We start from the raw sequence: 12,937 nt of genomic DNA, 5'->3' as shown, positions 1-12,937 counted from the left end.
CCAGGCTTCCCAGTGCCACCCGGTTGCTCCCTGAGCCTGTGCCAGGCTTCCCAGTGCCACCCGGTTGCTCCCTGAGCCTGTGCCAGGCTTCCCAGTGCCACACGGTTGCTCCCTGAGCCTGTGCCAGGCTTCCCAGTGCCACGGATTTACACCCTAGGCAGCGTGCCAACCACCATCCTCCCTGGCTGGTCTTCCGCTCCTCTCTGCCTGGCGCTCAGCGTCTACATGGATATTCCCCCATATCAGATCAGGAGACGACTGTATCGGTAGCCTACAGACGACTTCAGAAAGGCACAGGTGGAGGAGATGGAGTAGCATCATGTACCAGCCAGGCACCACATGACCTCCATCGGTGGACCAACTAAGATTTAAATCATTTGACACAAACGGATTGACAAAGGGTGACCACAATATGCCAATACACCAACGCTGAAAATATTTCACAAATCATAAACCATTAGTCAAATTTACTCCAGAATTGGTATTGGTATATAGCCATACTCCCAAGTACTCTCTCTCTCCTCTCCTCTTATATATATATACACTGCTCAAAAAAAATAAAGGGAACACTTAAACAACACAACGTAACTCCAAGTCAATCACACTTCTGTGAAATCAAACTGTCCACTTAGGAAGCAACACTGATTGACAATAAATGTCATAAATATAAATGGAATAGACAACAGGTGGAAATTATAGGTAATTAGCAAGACACCCCCAATAAAGGAGTGGTTCTGCAGGTGGGGACCACAGACCACTTCTCAGTTCCCATGCTTCCTGGCTGATGTTTTGGTCACTTTTGAATGCTGGCGGTGCTTTCACTCTAGTGGTAGCATGAGACGGAGTCTACAACCCACACAAGTGGCTCAGGTAGTGCAGCTCATCCAGGATGGCACATCAATGTGAGCTGTGGCAAGAAGGTTTGCTATGTCTGTCAGGCATGGTGCCCCATTGGGCCAGTTTGTTTTGCAAACCCGGTGCCCCAGGTGGGTGGAGAATTAACTTAAAGAGGAACTGAACGCACATGTTTCTCTTTTGATCATTAAAATGGGCAGGTTACACAATATATTTCCACAAATTTAATGTAGATAGCTAGCTAGCAAGCTAAAATAACTCAAACAGAATATTACACGTGTTGCTGAAATAAACGCTAATTGACTAATTAACGGTCAAACGCTAATTGGATTAATGTCGTTGTTTATGTCTTTATTTATGCTGAGATGCCCGTTCTATACTGGCCGATAAGTTGCAGGATATCATGGTAGCCAATTTTTGTGCTAGCCATTATACCTGGATTTACTGCTGCTTGTAGTAGCACTCAGGTTAGCATGTGGCTAGCTATAGCTACCATCTGTCAGGTTAGCATGTGGCTAGCTATAGCTACCAGCACTCAGGTTAGCATGTGACTAGCTATAGCTACCAGCACTCAGGTTAGCATGTGACTAGCTATAGCTACCAGCACTCAGGTTAGCATGTGACTAGATATAGCTACCATCGGTCAACAACAGAGTCTTATCCAGTTTGGTTATAGACGTTCAATGTCTACAATGATGGTAAAGGTTTATCTAGGTAACAGTTGGAGAAATGCTGAAGTGCTGAACTGCCAATAGATTATGTGTTTCAAGGCTGCTAGCGGTTAGCCAGTAGAAAAACAAATGTCTTGCTTTTGGACTAATTGAGGAAGACATTAGTTGGCGCACTCAACAACAAAAAAAGCAGAGATTGATTTCTGTTAGGTCACTTTAATCCAGTGTACAGGATGCAAACAGGTGATAGACATTTTGATGTCAAGCTGACATTGTGCTTTAAGGACCAATGGAATGGTATACCTCCTCCACTCCTTCCCTCTCCCCCACTCTACTCCTTCCCTCTCCCCCACTCTCCTCTTTCTCCTTCCCCTTTCCACTTCTTCCCCTCCCCACTCTTTCCCTCCACTCATTCCCTCCCCTCCCCCCCTCCCCTCCCCCCTGCGCCACTCCTTCCCCCTTCCCCTACTCTCCTCAACTGCCCTCCTCCCCCCTCACCCCCTCTCCTCTCCTCCATCTACCCCTACACCCTCCTATCCCCCTCCCCACTCCTCTCCACTCCTTCCCTGCTCTCCTTCCCTGCTCTCCTTCCCCTCCCCCTCCACTCATCCCCTCCCCTCCCCTCATCCTCCCCTTCCTCTCCTTCCCTCCCTCCTCATTCCCTCCCCTCCTCTCCTTCCCCCTCCTCTCCTTCCCCCACCTCTCCACTCCCCCCCTCCACTCCTCCACACACACACACACACACACACACACACACACACACACACACACCGTTGTGCTACAATAACGGCTGTCTATCAGTGGTAGGTAAATATAAATGAACAGGCTACTATAGGCCATGGCCCAATGCACACAGCATTCTAGAGAGACCGTATTTAGTGCACTGCTTTTAAAACCAGGGCTCATAGGACTACCATAGGGATTAGGGTGGCATTTGGAACACATTCCATAGGATTCTGTACTAAATGCTAATTACTAATGATAATGCTTATGCTAATGCTAATTATTAATGCTAATTACTAATGCTAATTCCTAATGCTAATTCCTAATGCTAATTACTAATGCTAATTACTAATGACACTGATATGTTGATGTTTTGTATCATCGAGGTATATGCCAAGTAAGTATGAATCATATACTGTGAACTGTACCAATTATCTAGGTTGTAGTCTATTAGATAAGTTTCAATCGTCTAACTGAGTGATATGTAAATTAGGCCTAGACCTACTTGAATGATCTAGTTCAGAGATGGGCAACTTAGATGGGGGTGGGAGACACAAAATTTTTTTTTTATCTGATCTCAGCATGAGGGGAAACAGTGGCTCACAGGTCTGCGTACTGACATCAAAACCCACACAAGCCTTTGGAGGGGCCACACAAGCCTTTGGAGGGGCCACACAAGCCTTTGGAGGGGGCCACACAAGCCTTTGGAGGGGCCACACAAGCCTTTGGAGGGGCCACACAAGCCTTTGGAGAGGGCCACACAAGCCTTTGGAGGGGCCACACAAGCCTTTGGAGGGGCCACACAAGCCTTTGGAGGGGCCACACAAGCCTTTGGAGGGGCCACACAAGCCTTTGGAGGGGCCACACAAGCCTTTGGAGGGGCCACACAAGCCTTTGGAGGGGCCACACAAGCCTTTGGAGGGGCCACACAAGCCTTTGGAGGGGCCACACAAGCCTTTGGAGGGGGCCACACAAGCCTTTGAGGGGCCACACAAGCCTTTGGAGGGGCCACACAAGCCTTTGGAGGGGGCCACACAAGCCTTTGGAGGGGCCACACAAGCCTTTGGAGGGGGCCACACAAGCCTTTGGAGGGGCCACACAAGCCTTTGGAGGGGCCACACAAGCCTTTGGAGGGGCCACACAAGCCTTTGGAGGGGCCACACAAGCCTTTGGAGGGCCCACACAAGCCTTTGGAGGGGCCACACAAGCCTTTGGAGGGCCCACACAAGCCTTTGGAGGGGGCCCGAAGTGAAATTTTGTTGGGGGACCCACCCCACCCTACGAGCAAAACATTTTAGCATACCTCGACAGCAGAGAGAAAACAATTATGTTTCAGAGTTAATCACATGCAATTCTACTCATTTTGCCAGAGGCCAGAGAGAGGAACCAACAGATTTACAGCTAATTTCCTGCCATTCTGCATATTTTGCCACAGGCTGGAGAGAAATGTTTGCCATTTATAATATTACCGTTGGTAATTTGTTTAGACAGCTGGCGAGACTAATTTACCAATCAAAAACATGTTAGCTGACATGGCTAATTGACTGACATAACAAGAAAAACTGCTGATGCACAAACAAATTTTCACAATAGCACCTTCTTTATTATACAATTCTACTGCTGCTGCTAGTATTGCAGTACTAATAGGATAATGAATAGCAGTACTAATAGCAGCACTAATAGCAGCACTAATAGCAGTACTAATAGCAGTACTAATAGCAACACTAATAGCAGTATTAGCAGCAACACTAATAGCAGCACTAATAGCAGTACTAATAGCAGTACTAATAGCAGTACTAATAGCAGCACTAATAGCAGTACTAATAGCAGCACTAATAGCAGCACTAATAGCAGTACTAATAGCAGTACTAGCAGCAGCACTAATAGCAGTACTAATAGCAGCACTAATAGCAGTACTAATAGCAGTACCAATAGCAACACTAATAGCAGTACTAATAGCAGTACTAATAGCAGTACTAATAGCAACACTAATAGCAGTACTAATAGCAGTACTAATAGCAGTACTAATAGCAGCACTAATAGCAGTACTAATAGCAGTACTAATAGCAGTACTAATAGCAGCACTAATAGCAGTACTAATAGCAGTACTAATAGCAGTACTAATAGCAGTACCAATAGCAACACTAATAGCAGTACTAATAGCAGTACTAATAGCAGTACTAATAGCAACACTAATAGCAGTACTAATAGCAGTACTAATAGCCAGACCTATAGCAGTACTAATAGCAACACTAATAGCAGTACTAATAATAGTACTAATAGCAACACTAATAGCAGTACTAATAGCAGTATTAGCAGAAACACTAATAGCAGTACTAATAGCAACACTAATAGCAGTACTAATAGCAGTACTAATAGCAGTACTAATAGCAGCACTAATAGCAGCACTAATAGCACTAATTCATTCAGTCAGTCAGTCAGTCAGTCAGTCAGTCAGTGAGAACAATCGTATTGCTACCAGTCAGTCTTGTGGTGACCCGAGCATTAATTTGTCACACAGACCTGTCAACAAGAGTTGCAAAGCAAGCGTCGCTGCACAACTAGTCACACACACAGCGAGCCAAAACCAATGCCAAAAGCAGGAACAAAAGTCACCCATGGATTATTGGGTAACCCCATCCTGAATCTAGCATGCTGAGACAAAGACAAACATATGAAACCACAGCACATAAATTCATTGCAATTCTTTTTCATGTAATGAAAGCAAAGCAACAATGAATTGAAATAGTATGCACTATATAATAATAACTATAATAATAACTGTAATAATAACTATAATAATAACTATAATAATTACTATAATAATTACTATAATAATAACTATAATAATTACTATAATAATTACTATAATAATAACTATAATAATAACTATAATAACAACTATAATAACTACTATAATAATAACTATAATAATTACTATAATAATAACTATAACAATAACTATAACTATAACAATAACTATAACAATAACAATAATAACTATAATAATAACTATAATAATTACTATAATAATTACTATAATAATACCTATAATAATAACTATAATAACTACTATAATAATAACTATAATAATTACTATAATAATAACTATAACAATAACTATAATAATAACTATAATAACTACTATAATAATAACTATAATAAGTACTATAATAATAACTATACTAATTACTATAATAATTACTATAATAATTACTATAATAATAACTATAATAATAACTATAATAATAACTATAATAACTACTATAATAACTACTATAATAATAACTATAATAATTACTATAATAATAACTATAACAATAACTATAACAATAACTATAACTATAACAATAACTATAACAATAACTATAACAATAACAATAACAATAATAACTATAACAATAACTATAATAACTATAACAATAACTATAACAATAACTATAACAATAACTATAACTATAACAATAACTATAACAATAACTATAATAATTACTATAATAATAACTATAATAATTACTATAATAATTACTATAATAATAACTATAATAATAACTATAATAATGCATTGGGGCTCAAGTTGTATACAGTCGAAGTCTGAAGTTTACACACACCTTAGCCAAATACATTGAAACTGAATTTTTCACAATTCCTGACATTTAATCCTAGTAAAAATTCCTTGTCTTAAAAGTCAGTTAAAATAAAGTGGTTATCCTAAGAATGTGAAATGTTAGTAGAGAGAATGATTTATTTCAAGCTTTTATTTCTTTCATCACAATCCCAGTGGGTCAGAAGTTTACATACACTCAATTAGTATTTGGTAGCATTGTCTTTAAATTGTTTAACTTGGTTCAAACGTTTTGGGTAGCCTTTCACAAGCTTCCCACAATAAGTTAGGTGAATTTTGTCCCATTCCTCCTGACAGAGCTGGTGTAAGGCCTCCTGACAGAGTCAGGTTTGTAGGCCTCTTTGCTCGCACACGCTTTTTCAGTTCTGCCAACAAATTGTCTACAGGATTGAGGTCAGGGCTTTGTGATGGCCACTCCAATACCTTGACTTTGTTCTCCTTAAGCGATTTCGCCACAACTTTGGAAGTATGCTTGGTGTCATTGTCCATTTGGAAGACCCATTTACGACCAAGTTTTAACTTCCTGACTGATGTCTTGAGATGTTGCTTCAATATATCCACATAATTCTCCATCCTCATGATGCCATCTTTATTGTGAAGTGCACCAGTCCCTCCTGCAGCAAAGCACCCCCACAACATGATGCTGCCACCCCCGTGCTTCACGGTTGGGATGGTGTTCTTCAGCTTGCAAGTCTCCCCCTTTTTCCTCCAAACATAACAATGGTCATTCTGGCCAAACAGGTCTATTTTCGTATCATCAGACCAGAGGACATTTCTCCCAAAAGTACAATCTTTGTCCCCATGTGCTGTTGCAGACCGTAGTCTGGCTTTTTTAATGGCGGTTTTGGAGCAGTGGCTTCTTCCTTGCTGAGTGGCCTTTCAGGTTATGTTGATATAGGACTCGTTTTACTGTGCATATAGATACTATTCTACCCATTTCCTCCTTTATCTTCACAAGGTCCTTTGCTGTTCTGGGATTGATTTGCACTTTTCGCACCAAAATACAGTCATCTCTAGGAGAAAGAACACGTCTCCTTCCTGAGCGGTATGACGGCTGCGTGGTCCCGTGGTGTTTATACTTGCGTACAATTGTTTGTGTAGATGAACGCGGTACCTTCAGGCGTTTGTAAACGTCCGACTTCAACTGTAGGTTAATAAAACTGGCCTATAGCATTATAATGCATTAGGTGTTTGTATTGTAAGGTGATACTATAACATCGTAACAGGCCAGGTGTAGCGAATCCAGCCCTTGCGTCATTTACATATCCCCACCACTAAAAACGCTCTACATGCACATAAACATGTCACACAGAGAACCAAGAGCTCCGCTAGATATCCTACCGTGTTCAAGCCTCTCCACTTACTTTCCATTGTTTTAACAAGTTGACATCCTGCTTTCTTAAGAGCTGAAGTGTCTTGGCCTAGAAGCGCCCGGGTTGACGGTTGGCCCTGAGCGTGACACACACGTCTGGAGTGACATCAGGTGGATCGAGAGAGAGAGAGTGATGTAACAGAGAGAGTCTGACTGGTTCCACAGGCAGGGAGCGTTCCAGCATTAGGTGTGTGTGTGTGTGTGTGTGTGTGTGTGTGTGTGTGTGTGTGTGTGTGTGTGTGTGTGTGTGTGTGTGTGTGTGTGTGTGTGTGTGTGTGTGTGTGTGTGTGTGTGTGTGTGTGTGTGTGTGTGTCTGTGTGTGTGTGTGTAGGGCATATTAGGGACAGAGATTCTAGAGGGGCACTGCAAGTCTGATACACATGACATTCACTGACAACAACTGGCTGTCTGTCTGGCTGTCTGCCGTGCTCACACAGCGTGGAGTCCCTGGGCCGTACTCACACAGCGTGGAGTCCCTGGGCCGTACTCACACAGCGTGGAGTCCCTGGGCAGTACTCACACAGCGTGGAGTCCCTGGGCAGTAATCACACAGCGTGGAGTCCCTGGGCAGTAATCACACAGCGTGGAGTCCCTGGGCCGTACTCACACAGCGTGGAGTCCCTGGGCCGTACTCACACAACGCAGCGTGGAGTCCCTGGGCCGTACTCACACAGCAGCCCTGTGGTGGAGTCCCACTGGGCCGTGGACCTGGAGTCCCTGGGCCGTACTCACACGCAGTGTGGGCCCTCCCTGGGTCCCTGGGCCGTACTCACACAGCGTGGAGTCCCTGGGCCGTACTCACACAGCGCAGCGTGGAGTCCCTGGGCCGTACTCACACAGCGTGGAGTCCCTGGGCCGTACTCACACAGCGTGGAGTCCCTGGGCCGTACTCACACAGCGTGGAGTCCCTGGGCCGTACTCACACAGCGTGGAGTCCCTGGGCCGTACTCACACAGCGTGGAGTCCCTGGGCCGTACTCACACAGCGCAGCGTGGAGTCCCTGGGCCGTACTCACACAGCGTGGAGTCCCTGGGCCGGCCCTGGGCGTACTCACACAGCGTGGAGTCCCTGGGCCGTACTCACACAGCCCAGCGTGGAGTCCCTGGGCCGTACTCACGCAGCGTGGAGTCCCTGGGCCGTACTCACACAGCGCAGCGTGGAGTCCCTGGGCCGTACTCACACAGCGCAGCGTGGAGTCCCTGGGCCGTACTCACACAGCGCAGCGTGGAGTCCCTGGGCCGTACTCACAGCACAGTGGAGTCCCTGGGCCGTACTCACACAGCGCAGCGTGGAGTCCCTGGGCCGTACTCACACAGCGCAGCGTGGAGTCCCTGGGCCGTACTCACACAGCGCAGCGTGGAGTCCCTGGGCCGTACTCACACAGCGCAGCGTGGAGTCCCTGGGCCGTACTCACAGCAGCAGCGGTCCCTGGGCCGTACTCACACAGCGTGGAGTCCCTGGGCCGTCACTCACAGTCCCTGCAGCGCAGAGGAGTCCCTGGGCCGTACCCTCACACAGCGCAGCGTGGAGTCCCTGGGCCGTACTCACACAGCGTGGAGTCCTGGGCCGTAGCGCGTGGAGTCCCTGGGCCGTACTCACACAGCGCAGCGTGGAGTCCCTGGGCAGTACTCACACAGCGTGGAGTCCCTGGGCCGTACTCACACAGCACAGCGTGGAGTCCCTGGGCAGTACTCACACAGCACAGCGTGGAGTCCCTGGGCAGTACTCACACAGCGTGGAGTCCCTGGGCCGTACTCACACAGCACAGCGTGGAGTCCCTGGGCAGTACTCACACAGCGTGGAGTCCCTGGGCCGTACTCACACAGCACAGCGTGGAGTCCCTGGGCAGTACTCACACAGCGTGGAGACCCTGGGCCGTACTCACACAGCACAGCGTGGAGTCCCTGGGCAGTACTCACGCAGCAGTATTTTTCTATGGTTTGCACTAATGAATATGACCCAGGGTGAGAACGTTCTCAGAAAACATTGACGCATTTCTAAAGTTGAAAAGTGCACAAAAACACTTATGCCGTTATTAGCTAGAGAGCTTTGTTCGATTAGTATCAAACCAAATACAGGCACAAATCCATCAACCAATAGCCTATGACACGTTGCTGAAAAGCATTGAGGACATTTGATGACAAAATGCCATTAAAACGTACTGATATAAATCCCCAGTTTCCCCTCTCACTACCCATAACTGAGCCCACAGCGACAACCCCATCGCTGATGAGAAGTCAGTGTCTGCATTACAGATGGCACCCTATTCCCTATGGTCCCTGGTCTAAAGTAGTGCACTACGTAGGGAATAGGGTGCCAGTAGTGCACTACGTAGGGAATAGGGTGCCAGTAGTGCACTAAGTAGGGAATAGGGTGCCAGTAGTGCACGACGTAGGGAATAGGGTGCCAGTAGTGCACTACGTAGGGAATAGGGTGCCGTTTGGGACGTAGTCATGGTGACTGTGAGCAAAGCGGAAGTGTTAGTTCACGTCAGAAAACCTTCATTCACTGAGAGACAACATCAACGCCGAGTGACTGGGCTCCCGTTATTACTTTCCAAATTCTTCAAGCTCTGTCAAAATCCGTTGTTGATCATTGCTAGACAACCATTTTCAGGTCTTTCCATAGATTTCCAAGTAGATTTAAGTCAAAACTGTAACTCGGACACTCACTGTCTTCCTGTTTTTTTTCTTCTTTTTTTACCTTTATTTAACCAGGCAAGTCAGTTAAGAACAAATTCTTATTTTCAATGACGGCCTAGGAACAGTGGGTTAACTGCATGTTCAGGGGCAGAACGACAGATTTGTACCTTGTCGGCTTGGGGGTTTGAACTTGCAACCTTCTGGTTACTAGTCCAACGCTCTAACCACTAGGCTACCCTGACGCCCCTGGTAAGCAACTCCAGTATAGATTTGGCCCTCGTGTTTTAGATTATCGTCCTGCTGAAAGGGGACTGAATCAGGTTTCCCTCTAGGATTTGCCTGTGCATTAGCTCCATTCATTAGATTGTTTTTATCCTTAACCCTTCTCCTACAATGTCCGCAGCTCCAGCGGGAACCTAATTAAGATAATACTAAAAAATCCCCATCAAAATCTGTGTGTTTAAGGTAGAGAGAGATGTGGGGTTTCTGCATGGGCTGTCTCAAACCACAACATCTGCCGATATCGTCCTTCCCCAACTCCAGTGAAAAGGAGGGAGAACTAGAGCATGAGACACCCCCCCCCTCCAAAAAAAAAATCTCACGAAAACATCTGTAGCATCCGAACAGTTTGGCCTAAAAAATAAATAAAATCAAAAATCAAAAAAAACTATGACTCTCGCGAATACAACGGAGTTCTCCGTTTTGCTCTACGACCCCGACAAGCTTCACAGGCCTCGTGTCTGAAGTCACTACAGCCATCTTCTGTCAACCTCTGCGTGTCGTGTCTGAACAGGTTTGGACTACACACCAATATGACCTCATCAAGCCCCACAAGGTTCCCGGTGACAGTTTAAAAAATACAAAATAATGGAAGTATATATGGAGATATTTTAGACACTAAGGGGTTAAATACATCTCTATATCCTGATCTTTCTTCTATTTCTCAGATATACCTGCTGGAGCTACAGGTGGGTGATGCTACCAGAGAGATATACCTGCTGGAGCTACAGGTGGGTGATGCTACCAGAGAGATATACCTGCTGGAGCTACAGGTGGGTGATGCTACCAGAGAGATATACCTGCTGGAGCTACAGGTGGGTGATGCTACCAGAGAGATATACCTGCTGGAGCTACAGGTGGGTGATGCTACCAGAGAGATATACCTGCTGGAGCTACAGGTGGGTGATGCTACCAGAGAGATATACCTGCTGGAGCTACAGGTGGGTGATGCTACCAGAGAGATATACCTGCTGGAGCTACAGGTGGGTGATGCTACCAGAGAGATATACCTGCTGGAGCGCGTGCTACAGGTGGGTGATGCTACCAGAAAGATATACCTGCTGGAGCTACAGGTGGGTGATGCTACCAGCGAGATATACCTGCTGGAGCTACAGGTGGGTGATGCTACCAGCGAGATATACCTGCTGGAGCTACAGGTGGGTGATGCTACCAGCGAGATATACCTGCTGGAGCGCGTGCTACAGGTGGGTGATGCTACCAGAGAGATATACCTGCTGGAGCGCGTGTTACAGGTGGGTGATGCTATGGTGACCAGCGAGATATACCTGCTGGAGCTACAGGTGGGTGATGCTACCAGAGAGATGTACCTGCTGGAGCACGTGCTACAGGTGGGTGATGCTACCAGCGAGATATACCTGCTGGAGCTACAGGTGGGTGATGCTACCAGCGAGATATACCTGCTGGAGCTACAGGTGGGTGATGCTACCAGAGAGATATACCTGCTGGAGCTACAGGTGGGTGATGCTACAGGTATACCTGCTGATGCTAGGTGGGTGATGCTATGGTGACCAGCGAGATATACCTGCTGGAGCTACAGATGGGTGATGCTACCAGCGAGATATACCTGCTGGAGCTACAGATGGGTGATGCTACCAACGAGATATACCTGATGGAGCTACAGATGGGTGATGCTACCAGTGAGATATACCTGCTGGAGCTACAGGTGGGTGATGCTACCAGAGAGATATACCTGCTGGAGCTACAGATGGGTGATGCTACCAGCGAGATATACCTGCTGGAGCTACAGGTGGGTGATGCTACCAGCGAGATATACCTGCTGGAGCTACAGGTGGGTGATGCTACCAGCGAGATATACCTGCTGGAGCTACAGATGGGTGATGCTACCAGAGAGATATACCTGCTGGAGCTACAGGTGGGTGATGCTACCAGCGAGATATACCTGCTGGAGCTACAGGTGGGTGATGCTACCAGCGAGATATACCTGCTGGAGCTACAGGTGGGTGATGCTACCAGCGAGATATACCTGCTGGAGCTACAGGTGGGTGATGCTACCAGCGAGATATACCTGCTGGAGCTACATTTGGATGATGCTTTTTTTTTTTTACTATTTGTTGTGCCATGTAGTAAATCTGTTGTTCAATGAGTTTCCAAATTCGTTATGTACTTGCTTCTTTCTTTTCACTCTGTCATTTCAGTTAGTATTGTGGAGAAACTACATCCTCAGTTGTCTCCTATCCTCAGTTGTCTCCTACCACAGCCATTAACCTGTTGATGCCTGCTGGATGAAAAACTAAACAAGATATTTTGTCACAAAAAGATGCTGACTATGCATATAATTGATAGCTTTCGAAAGAAAACACTCTGCGTGTCCAGAACTACCAAGATATTTTCTGTGCGTGCCCTAGAACGTGTGGCAAAACCAAGATGATGCGGCATCCAGGAAATGAGCAGTATTTTTGAGGCTCTGTTTTCCATTGTCTCCTTATATGGCTGTGAGAGAGGAATGAGCCTGCCCTTTCTGTCGTTTCCCCAGGTGTCTGCAGCATTGTCATGTAGGCAGATCATTGGAAGATTGACCATAAGAGACCACATTTACTGGTGTCCGCCCGGTGTCCTGCGCAAATTGGTGGGACAGCTGATATTTTTCCATGGGATACAGAGAGGAAAGCAAGCTTCCAGATATATCAATGAAGAGATATGTGAAAAAACACCTTGAGAATTCCAAACAACTTTGCCATTTTCGATATTATGTTTAATCCGGAAAAAGTTTTACGTTGTAGGTGACTGA

Source organism: Oncorhynchus masou, chromosome 30, assembly GCF_036934945.1.
Source record: "Oncorhynchus masou masou isolate Uvic2021 chromosome 30, UVic_Omas_1.1, whole genome shotgun sequence".
In the NCBI taxonomy this organism is placed as follows: Eukaryota; Metazoa; Chordata; class Actinopteri; order Salmoniformes; family Salmonidae; genus Oncorhynchus; species Oncorhynchus masou.
This window is presented reverse-complemented; position numbering follows the sequence as displayed.